Source organism: Centroberyx affinis, unplaced genomic scaffold (assembly GCF_046629955.1).
Source record: "Centroberyx affinis isolate AG114_WGS23_722 - 3 ecotype Tasmania unplaced genomic scaffold, CSIRO-AGI_Caff_v1 ptg000116l_1, whole genome shotgun sequence".
Lineage (NCBI taxonomy): Eukaryota > Metazoa > Chordata > Actinopteri > Beryciformes > Berycidae > Centroberyx > Centroberyx affinis.
Window position 1 is genome coordinate 182109 of NW_027278817.1, and position 10801 is coordinate 192909.

Below are 10801 nucleotides of genomic sequence, written 5' to 3' on the forward strand. Positions count from 1 at the left end.
TGCACATCATATATAAGCTGTAGAGCTGTAGATTCACATTTTCTCCATGTTTTCAAATTATTTCTCATTTATGCATTGCTTACTTTATTTTATCTATTTTTTCTTTAGTATATTCTCATCATGTAAGCTACATAATTTCATTAATTGTTTTCTTTCTCTCAGTATGTTCTACTGCTGTTATATTACATACATACACACACACACACACACACACACACACACACACATATATATATATATATATATATATATACATACTGTATATATACTGTATATATTCATGTTCATATATTTCATATTTTTCATTCATTCATACATTTCTACTTATTATGTTCTTAACATGCTGGAATTGTTGGTTGGTTTTGCTATTTTGCTGTATTTTATTTATTTTTTTCCCATGGGGATCACTGAAATTTTTATCTTATCAAAATCTTATCTTCTCCTCTCTATATTTGTGATATCTAAAAATTCTCCAGCTGCATATATCACCATCTGTATTCCGTCTGTACAGTTTATTGTCATTGTAATAAAAGTGAGAAACCGTGCTTTATCCAGATGAAACCTAATCTCTGATCTGTGATACTTTTATCAACCATTCCTGGTATGGCCTGACCTCCAGAAACTGCTTCAGATCCTGTCGCAGGGTGGCGTACTGAGGAGAGAGACTGTCTGTAGCTGATCCTGATCTCTCTTCAGTTATCCCTCATGTTTGTGATGTGACAGACTGATTTCAGTACTAGCTAATTTTGACCACTGGTTGAGGGACTTTTCCTCTACCATTGTCTTGGTGAGATTGTTATGTCTGTCTCTCCTCCATGCGTCTCTGGTCGGGTCTCAGTCCATCCAGAGTCCACTGCAGGGGTGAAGACCTTCCCACCCCACAGGAGAGCCCTCTCCTCTGGATGCTGGCAGTCTGTCCTTCCCTGGAGCCGTCTGCTCCTACCCAGGTGTTTTTTTATCACTGTCACATCAAGAAAATTGACCAAGAAATTCTGGACGTTCAGCGTTTTTTGAGTCAGTGAGTAAAGCAGCAACATGTGCCTCTTTATCTTAGGTATATCATCTTTCCCCTCCACTCCCACCTCCTCTACATCATAACATTCCGTTTCACTGGCTCAGTACAGATCCAGATTGATGTCCATTGTATAATCCTTATCTAGCAAGGGGAAGATGTTTTCTCTGCTGATTGATTCATTACAACAGGATTCAACAGGATTGCGATACCTAAGGTCACCCATAGAGGCACAATAAGGTTCATGTTAGCTTGCAAAGTTAACACCGATAGAATGGCTGAAGCAGACATAGCTAACGTAGTTAAATTCCTCTTAGCTACAATTTGTGAGAAAAATAAGTAAATAGACTTATGCCAGTTTCAAGTTAGAGCTCAAAGGACACTGGAAGTCCCTGATGCATAATTGTTTATTGATGTCACAGCAGGTGATGTCGATGTTTTTACTGGTAATATGGCAAAGGAGAAGAGGCAAATTATGCTTTTTGACTAGTTGCTGGCTAGAAAGGAGGCAGGGCCACGTGATGGAGGTCGCAGTATGGCTGCAGCAGGTGAAGAGCGCTGCTGCTGCTGCTGGCAGGCACCATGGAGGCCATGACACCCAGGGGAACGAGGACACTCAGGGTGAGGACTCCTGCTGTCCAGGCCCCTTTCAGCAGGCCCTGAGCACAATGACGCCACCAGCTAAACACACACACACACACACACACACACACACGGAAAAGGGGAAACATTAAAAGGGAGTGTGATCCTCTCCCTTCCCAAAGAGAGCTTGTGTGTGAGTCCAGCACAGTGTGTTGTGATGTGACAGATAAGCACCTTTTGTCCTGGACCTCAGCAGCTGGAGTCTGCAGGAGCGTCTCTCCTCTCTGCTCCTCATCCTCATCATCCTACACAGTTAACACAGAGCTTCAGCACAGATCGTAGTAGAACTAAATGTGCCACTCTCTTTTCTAAACGTTGAAATATTTTTAACTCCCACTGCTTGACTTTGCTAAGCTCTCAGCGCAGCGTCAGTAACACACAACAGTGCAACTTCTTTTCCTCATTTAAAACAATGAGGAAAAGAAGCAGTGTTGTGAAGAGGTTCCTGGTGGGCAGGCAGCCTCACTTTCCCCCACACATTAGACTACAGTAGATCCTGATGTCTTCAGGGAAAGCAAGTGTACATCTACATCTACAACAGTGCAGCTTCTGTACAGGTGAGCTGAAGCTGGGTGTTTGAGAGCTGAACTAGCGCCCTCTAGTGGTTCCATGCAGAAGGACGGGGCTTTTGGATGTTGTGTGTTTGTATGTTAGAGTCACCGCTGCTGAAGAGCCCAGTAGCTCCACTTCTCCAGCAAAGAAACTCCCCACTCCAGCTCTAACAAACCAAAAAGACAGATGAGAGAAAACAGGGGAATCATCTGGTCATTGTTAGCCGAGCTACAAGCTGGCCAACATGTCAAACTTTGAGCTGCACTACGCTCACATTGGGTCTAGCTGATAAGTTAGTCTGCTTCACCAGCAATAAGTTCAATACTATAATTAATATAATGTATTATTTACAGTATCTCATCTTCTTCTTTGCTCTCCAACTGGCTTCTCAGATCTTGATGTGTCTGTCTGAGATCCTGTAGAAGAAAACAAGAGACGTCACATAGGCACAATGACAGCCCACAACACACACACACACACACACACACACACACACTACGTGGAACATACCGTTATGATGTTGGAGAGATTTTGCAACTCATCGCAACCCAAAGTCATGCTCAAATTTTGCTGGAAGAGACAAACACACACAGATTTACTGACATTTCCACCAACTCTCCAACAGCTCTACTGATGTTCAGCGTATTGATGTTGAAAAGAGACATTTTACAGACATTTTATCTTGAGCGTTTAATCAAGCTGTTCATACCTTCGTTATAAACTCATCCTCAGCATTCAGGACTTGCTTAGCCTCACCCATTTCACACTGAAAACAAACACAAGTCAACCATGAACCTTGTTACTGTAACTGATGAATAAATATACTATTCAGACAGGTGTAAGCTCTGCAAGAAGAGATATTTGTTGTCATTTTTTATAACTGCTACTTTCAGTGATTACAACAAATTTGTTGGGAATATAACATTTTACTTTCTGAATTAAATTAACATCAGAGAGGGAGAGAGACAGAGACAGAGAGAGAGAGAGAGAAAGAAGGAGATAGAGAGAGAGAGAGAGAGAGAGAGAGAGAGAGAGAGAGATCATCACATTGCTAGAAGTGAAATCCAGGGTTTCACCTGAAGAGCCTGCAGTGTTGTCCTCAGGTGGTTTGTCTCCACCTCATCCTTCTCTCTCTGGACCCGGAGGCTTGCCAGCTGAAAGAGAAGCAGCTCAGAATGAGAGCGGAACAGAGAGGAGGATGCTGGGAAATTAACACCAGGCAGCTACATGCCGCTCTTCATTTTGGCTGTGGCTGGTAGGTTTTACTGCTGTCAGCCACTGTGGCAGGTAGCCAGCCATCGACTGCTTCTTTCCCTTTCTAAGAATCAGATTTGGCTGGGAAAATACTCAGAGTGACTGGTGCATTGTGGGATTGATTAGCCACAGTGGCTGGGGAGGAGACACATGACATGGGAGGAGAGAGGAGATGAATGAGTGTTGACGGGGTCAGAGGTCGTACCTGGGCAGTGATCCTCTCTTGCTCCATCAGGATCTTCTGCTCCTTTTCCTGCAACAAAGACAAGTTAACAGCAGCCACCGGCCAAATGCTGCTGAGGTTTGACTGTGGCTTGTAAGTGTGGCTACCACACAGCCACCTGCCAGGTCTGGTAGAATAGTGAGAGTGGCTGCTGAGTTGTGAGATGGACTGCAGGCTGAAGAGCTAGTTTCCTCTCTGGGTAAAGTAAGCAGATCCTTGCAGTGTGATTGGTGTTTTTATTACAACCTGTTCGACCTCAGCTGCTGGACTAAGTTACCTTGGAAAACAGTTTTGCACGGTGCTGGTTTGCTGTGTGTACAGAATATACTGGATAAAGTGAACATTTTTATACACATATAACACACGTCTGTCCACCTTCACACTTTCTACATGCAGTATGACCTTCTGTATGACCACATCATACACAAATATGTAAGATCTAATTTAATATTTTCTTCATAACCCCATGTTCTTTCACATCTTATACATTGCATATATCTTAATACTTTTATATTTTTTCACTTAATTCATACTCCACTTATTTTTGGTGGTATAGTATGACATATAGTTTTCTCATTGTCTTAGTGTGTTCTGCTGTTATTTTTCACACCCTCATAATGCTGTAACTAATATTTTTTCATACTTTTCATTCATACGTTTCTTCTTCATATGTTCAGAACATGTTGGAATTGTCAGTTTCATACGTCCATGTCTATTATTTTTAATCATTTAAATCTCATGTCATCTCATTTAATCTCGGCATTAATCGACTTTGAGAGGGCAACGTCATGGAGGGAGATTACAGGGAACTGATGAAGGAATGTGAGCCTGTCACTCACCAGCCTCCTCTTGTGGAAGTGTTTTGTCTTCCTGATGCTCTGCTCCTCAGACAGAAGGTTCCAGAGCTCGGTCAGTTCAATTTCAGCCTGAGTGGTTTTTCTGACTGACTGCCGGAGCCTGGAGACAAATCAACAAAAAAGTCTAGAGTGAGAGTAACAGCACCAATTTAATTTCTTTACAACACAAGATGCTATCGAGTCCTGTTGACGACAAGAGGGGTAATATGGGTGACATTAAACTGACAGCTTTTTGAACAGAGTTTGGCTTGAATTACTACCAGTCAGCAGCCAAATGCTGATCAAACTGTCCATGGCTGATAAGTTTGTCTACTCTAGCAGCTAACCAACCATCACTCAGAGCTTCTTTTATATTCTAAAAAGCAGTTTGGCCAGTTACATTTCCACTTGTTTGGTGTGGCGGGTTTTTTCCGTGCGGAGCTCCTTGATGTCCAGATCTTGTGACTTTTCCTTCTCCATCATCTGGGCATTTTCTTCCATCAACTGGCTGGTGCTGCTTTCCAGATGGAGGAGGTTATTACGGAGCTCCGCTTGGTTTCTACGCACACACACACACACACACACATACACACACACCAGAAAATACCAAAGTTGACTGATTCAGATGTCTCTCGTAATGTCATGTGAGACAGCAAACAGAGAGAAAATACAATCTACACTTCATTACTATTCCAACCAAGAGTGTGGATTCACTGAAACACTCACATGATCTTTGCCTGCTCTGACACATACATCCTGGCCGGTTCATAGTTTGGTTCATCTGAACCGCACCAAGGACCATCCAGGTTTCCTAACAACATTTAGCCCAGGCTCTGTCTGGTGCTGAAATGGGTTACAGGAGGCTATTGCTGAGGTGTTCACAAACCTCTTCTGTCCAGAGGATGTGGAACTTCTCAGCAGCCATTGTTACATCACTCTAGTTTGGCATCCATGGCAGCAGCAAGTACAAGCAGTCTAGAACAAATGTTAAATAAGAACAAAACACCTAGCTATGTGACCTATGGGTCCACAATCATCACATATTTAATATTGTACCTAAATGTCCCATCATATCACATAGTTTCCTGTGCTGTGGCTTGACTGGAGATGTACACACACAGGGACGTGCCTACAAGGGGGAAAAGGGGGAAAACTTTCAGGGGCCCCAAGCAAGAGGGCCCCTCAGACAAATTAGATGTATTGGGGTTGGGGGAGGTGAGTCCTGTGTCCCATCTTGTCAGGGGCTAAGAATTCCTATCGGTACCCCTACACACACACACACAAATACACACACACACACACACACACACACAAACAAAGTCATAGTCCCTTATAAGATCCTTGTCAGCCTATGTTACTTGTTACTTTTTTGAGAGTAAAGATATCAAAGACATTAGAGTTCTCCTTGCCATAATATACATTTATTTTACAATAAATGACAAAAAATGTATGATTTAAAATTTCATACAAAAAACTGGAGAAATGCGTTGTTCGCTTCTCAAGCCTAATCTTAAGAAAATAAAGATGTAAGTTAACAATGAAGTCTAACAGTGTGCGGCTGGATAATTTCTTCTTGGACTGTCTTATTCCTGTGACCGACCTGCACCTGATCATAAGTGGTTGTGCACGGGTGTCTTGACGACTAATTCCCATACATAAAAAACAATTAAATAATCCCATATTTTTGAACAATCCTGCCAATCAAATAAAACAGCCTTTGTTGATGAATTCAAAGCAGTCTGTTTCCAGTAGAGTTACTTCAGTGGTTCTGCTCCTGCCTGCCTGCACCTATAGCTGGTTCATTCACAACACAGGAAAATTGCCAGGGAGCACTCATTTTAAAATAGCAAGGGTCGATGTTGTGGAGAAGCCTCCCACTTATTACAGGCTCAATCCATGAGTAGTTTTACTCCTCAGGTCAGAACTCACCTCTGGAGAGAGATGTGAAGCTCTTTATGTTAGGGTTTTAATATCCATTGCTTTGTTATTGTGTTACATAAATTAGACTTGGAGAATGAAAATTGAATTTTATGACAGGTTGATTAGTGCTGTTGGCAATCCCCTGTTTCACTCCCACCGACCTCCCAGCTGTACAGTAGAGAGTACAGGTTTGTGTGGCCGGGTTGTATCAGAAGCTGTAAAAGTGAAAGTGCTGTAATACATTTGGACTCCAACTAATAGAAACTTTGAACAATATTTAGGCATTGAAGGTGATTCAAAAACAGAAATTTGTCTTGTAAATAGTTTTAGGAAATAAAAGAACACTTAAAACCTGTACAGCCACAAGCAGACATGCGTATCAGGTGCTGTTAGGTCTGGAAAAAAAACAAAAAACAAACAAATTTCAGCTCCAAAGACAAAGACCCAGAACACATACATTTTTCCCCATTACCTGCATGCATTGGATCCTGCATGTGTTGATATGTCACTGTCTATGTAATGGCAGCTTGTCTAAGGTTGCTACAACCCAAGTTGCAAATTTAGAACTAACCTAATCATATTTTTCACCTAAAAAGCCCATAAGTCTCACCTTAACCATAATCGTATTGTCAAGGGAGATTATATACCTAACCCTAATGTTAGGAAGAGATAGATCAAATCTTTTTTCAATTTTACCCCTGGTCAGAAAGTGTACACCTACTAGGCATGTGAGAATGTCCTTTGCCTGATTGGTTCATATTATGTAAGATCCCCAAGTTGACATTGGTTTGTCTGTGAAAATGTAGCCTCATCTAAATCTCATTTATGTTTATCTCATTTATTATCCTGAACCAAGAATACAACATTTTACTTTGTCAATTATCAGGCTTTGAAATGAGGTAACATCCTGCATTTTGTATGGAATACATTGTCAGTACATGCAATGAAAACTTTTTGACTGCAAATCAAACAGTACTGAGCCTTCAAAATATTTGCTGTGCATTAAGTGCACTTTCAGCACTTTACAATGTTTCAGGTTACACATCGATGGACTAATAATTAGACTTATGATGATAATTGTTGTAGATTTGTGTGTAGCCAACGATTCCAGGATTTGTCTCTTGGGAAAAATATAATCTTTGTAGCTGGCCTATTGTTTTTGCAATTTTCCACACCATTATCCATATCGCCTTTATTAACAGGTTAACAAATAGTCTTCAAGAGGTGTGAATTGAGTTCCCCTTCCCACTAAACTGCTTAAATGAGGTTTAAGAGTTGGTTTGATTAGTGTGTCTGATTGCATTGTAAAAGACAGCGAGATGAAATAGAGATGGGAGAATATGAAGTGATGAGACATAATGAAAGGCTATCTTTTCCCTTTAATTCTCTTCCTGCAGTGGGCGGGCTTGATTGAAGGTCTCTCTACAGTGTCGTTTTTTTTGGCAGAGCGAGCCAGCAAACTTACAGTATGAACATGTTGTTAGTCTTCCTCTATTGCCCGGTGCTTCTGGGCCCCTTGCCAGCCATCTGTTTCTTCATCCAACAGCCCTTCCTGCCTGCTTGTGCTCACCTGCAGCTAAAGGCTACTGATATAATCTCCCACAGTTTAATAAATTAGGAGAATCAAAGCAGAAGAGGGGAAGCTGCCATATCACACGTTCTCACACTTTCTCCTGTGACAGACAGTGTTCAGGGCTTTATACCAGACACTCACAGTGCAAAGTTCCTCCGCTGAGATTTACAGCTTTAACTGAAAAGTCTCTCTCTCATAGCTAGAAACTAGAGAAACAACATTTCAATATGTCATCCAGACAAGACCTGGAGCTGCTCCACTGATGATAAATTGGAGACCTTGGAAATCTTGCAACCATACCAGCAATAAAGCCACCAGTCTAAGAGACATCCTGTGTAATTTGTACAACGCAGCCAGTACCTTCCACAGAACGGGATATGAGGCTCTTTTGAGGGTTTTCCAACCGGAGCCCTTTGACCCGTTTGTGTTTAAGAGGTTTGCTTTCTGTAATGTAGGTCTGGGCTTTGCCTGGGCGCGACACGAGCGCGCAGTCAGCCATCATGGTGAAAGGAGGTTAATGTACTATGGCTGCGAGAGCTGCTCCCCAGCTCCCCTCCTACGCCCTGTAATTGTGTTATTGCACTATAGAATTGTCAGTGGAGTTGTACTGCCCCAGTCAAGACATCGGAGCCGAGTCTGCGGAGGGAGGTTAACTTGACATATAAATTGCTATCTGCCAGAGATGAATGGAGCTCGCCAGAGAGCAGATGAGGAGAGCAGTGACCTGACATCGCTTCTGACAGACTCCGTCTCTTCCCCTTCATCTCTCTGCCTTCCTCCTCTCTGCGCACGGTGCCAGCTGCTGCCTCCTCTGATGTCTCACTGAGGCTGCCAAACATTCAATGGTAGCACTGTTCGGCATTGTGTATATGCACGTGTGTGTGTGTGTGTGTGTGTGTGTGTGTGTGTGTGTGTGTGTGTGTGTGCATCTGTGTCTGTGTCCATGTATATGATTCATTCATCGTTTTCAGCTGCCAGTTCACTAGGGTTACTATTTGGGACAGTTATACCATCCAATAACAATTTGGACTGTGAGTGCCTGTTGAATTGCTTTCTGAGGCCATTTCCACAGCAGGGCACAGCATTAAGTTTCTCCAGATGATGTTACTCTGTTGGCGTTATCTATCATATCATAGATTGCTAAGATACACAAGATTACTAATAACACGAGCTGGACAAGTTCCGTTATTGCTCTGGGTTTATTGCTGCAGCTGCTTGAATTTCTGTTGCTCTTACGCAACAATTACTGGATAATATGGTTGCAGTGGAAATAAAAGAGTTGATGACTCCTTCAATCCTGTTTGTGTATTTTATATTGTGGTGTGTGTACATACATGAGTCTACCCTTGCATGCGTGTGTGTATGTGTGTGTGGTTTGTGTGTGACGGGGGGGTGGGGTGGGGGCAGTATGTACACAGCCACTTCTATTATTTCTGTCTAGACTGGGAAAACAGGGTTAAATGGAATTCCTTGGCATTAAACTGTTGTTGACTAAGTCACATGTCTGGGTGCGAAGGGGAGGAGAGGGAGCTCTGTGTACTCTAATATCTCTAAACTATACTTTAATCATTTGATGTGTCACATTTAACAAAGATAACAGAGGTAATTTTCGTGCATGTTATGGCTTGATCCGTCCATAAACACTTGCTCTTCTTCCCCTCTTAAAGGGACCCGTGTCTCCCCTCCACAGGCCTGTTTGAGATGTCAATGGGGAGGAATTCCTGTGTGGGAGGCACATTTCTCTCCTCTGCAGCCCTGATTTATGTCTGTGTGTCCCAGAGGAGTCTGCAGTCTGCCTGCTGTGTGTGTGTGTGTGTGTGTGTGTGTGTGTGTGTGTGTGTGTGTGTGTGTGTGTGGGCCCGGTCTGGGTTTTAGACACTGTATGTGGAGCCAGTGTTGGGTAGATCACTCTAAAAATGTAATTGGTAAGATTGGTAACATGAACATGTTACCTGTCTTTGACAGTGTAAGACTATGACATTTGAAGGTAATGTTACCAGTTGATGATTACTAATTGCTTATTAGCAGGGATGTAGTGGAGGGTAAACCTACCAAAACTCAGTTCACCCACCTTTTTATATGCGGAAAAGAGCTTACCCACCTTTTTAGGCTGACATAAATCTTTATGATGAACAGTCATAGTATAAATCATAGTAAGTAGTATAAAATTGATGTAAATTCATGAGGACAGGGTCTTTTAAGGAAAAAAGCATTAACTAAGGCTTTTCTGAAAATATAGCCTAATTGATTTTTTCTTTAGATTGGTTGTTTACTTTGTGACAATCACTGACTACCACTACATCACTGCTTTTTAGATTACCTCTGGATCATATTGAGAAGTAAGTGTTTTAGTGAAATGATTTGAAAATGTTGTTTTTCATGATGCTTATTTTCTCAATAGATAAGATGCAGGTAACCAAAACCCAGGGATGCTGTTCCATAGAGGATAAGGAAGAAAATATTAGTTGTTTAATCTTGAGTACAGTAGATTTAACATAACACTGTAAAACAAGATTCACTTTGATGCTTCATACCAGCTTCTTGTTGGTCAGCATTTCCGTCCACATCCAGCAGGTGGCGCCTTATGACAGGCAATAAGAGGAGACAATAACAGGCTCAGACACTGGGCTCGGGTGAATTTTCCTTTCAGCAGCACACAGTAAGGCCACAAAGCCACATCAGCTGCCGCTACCAAATTATGCGTGTAAATTAGATTTATAGTTTTTTAGATTGCTGTTTTGAAGCTCAAAATGAACCAAACACTAACTTCAGCCTGGAGGGAATACGCA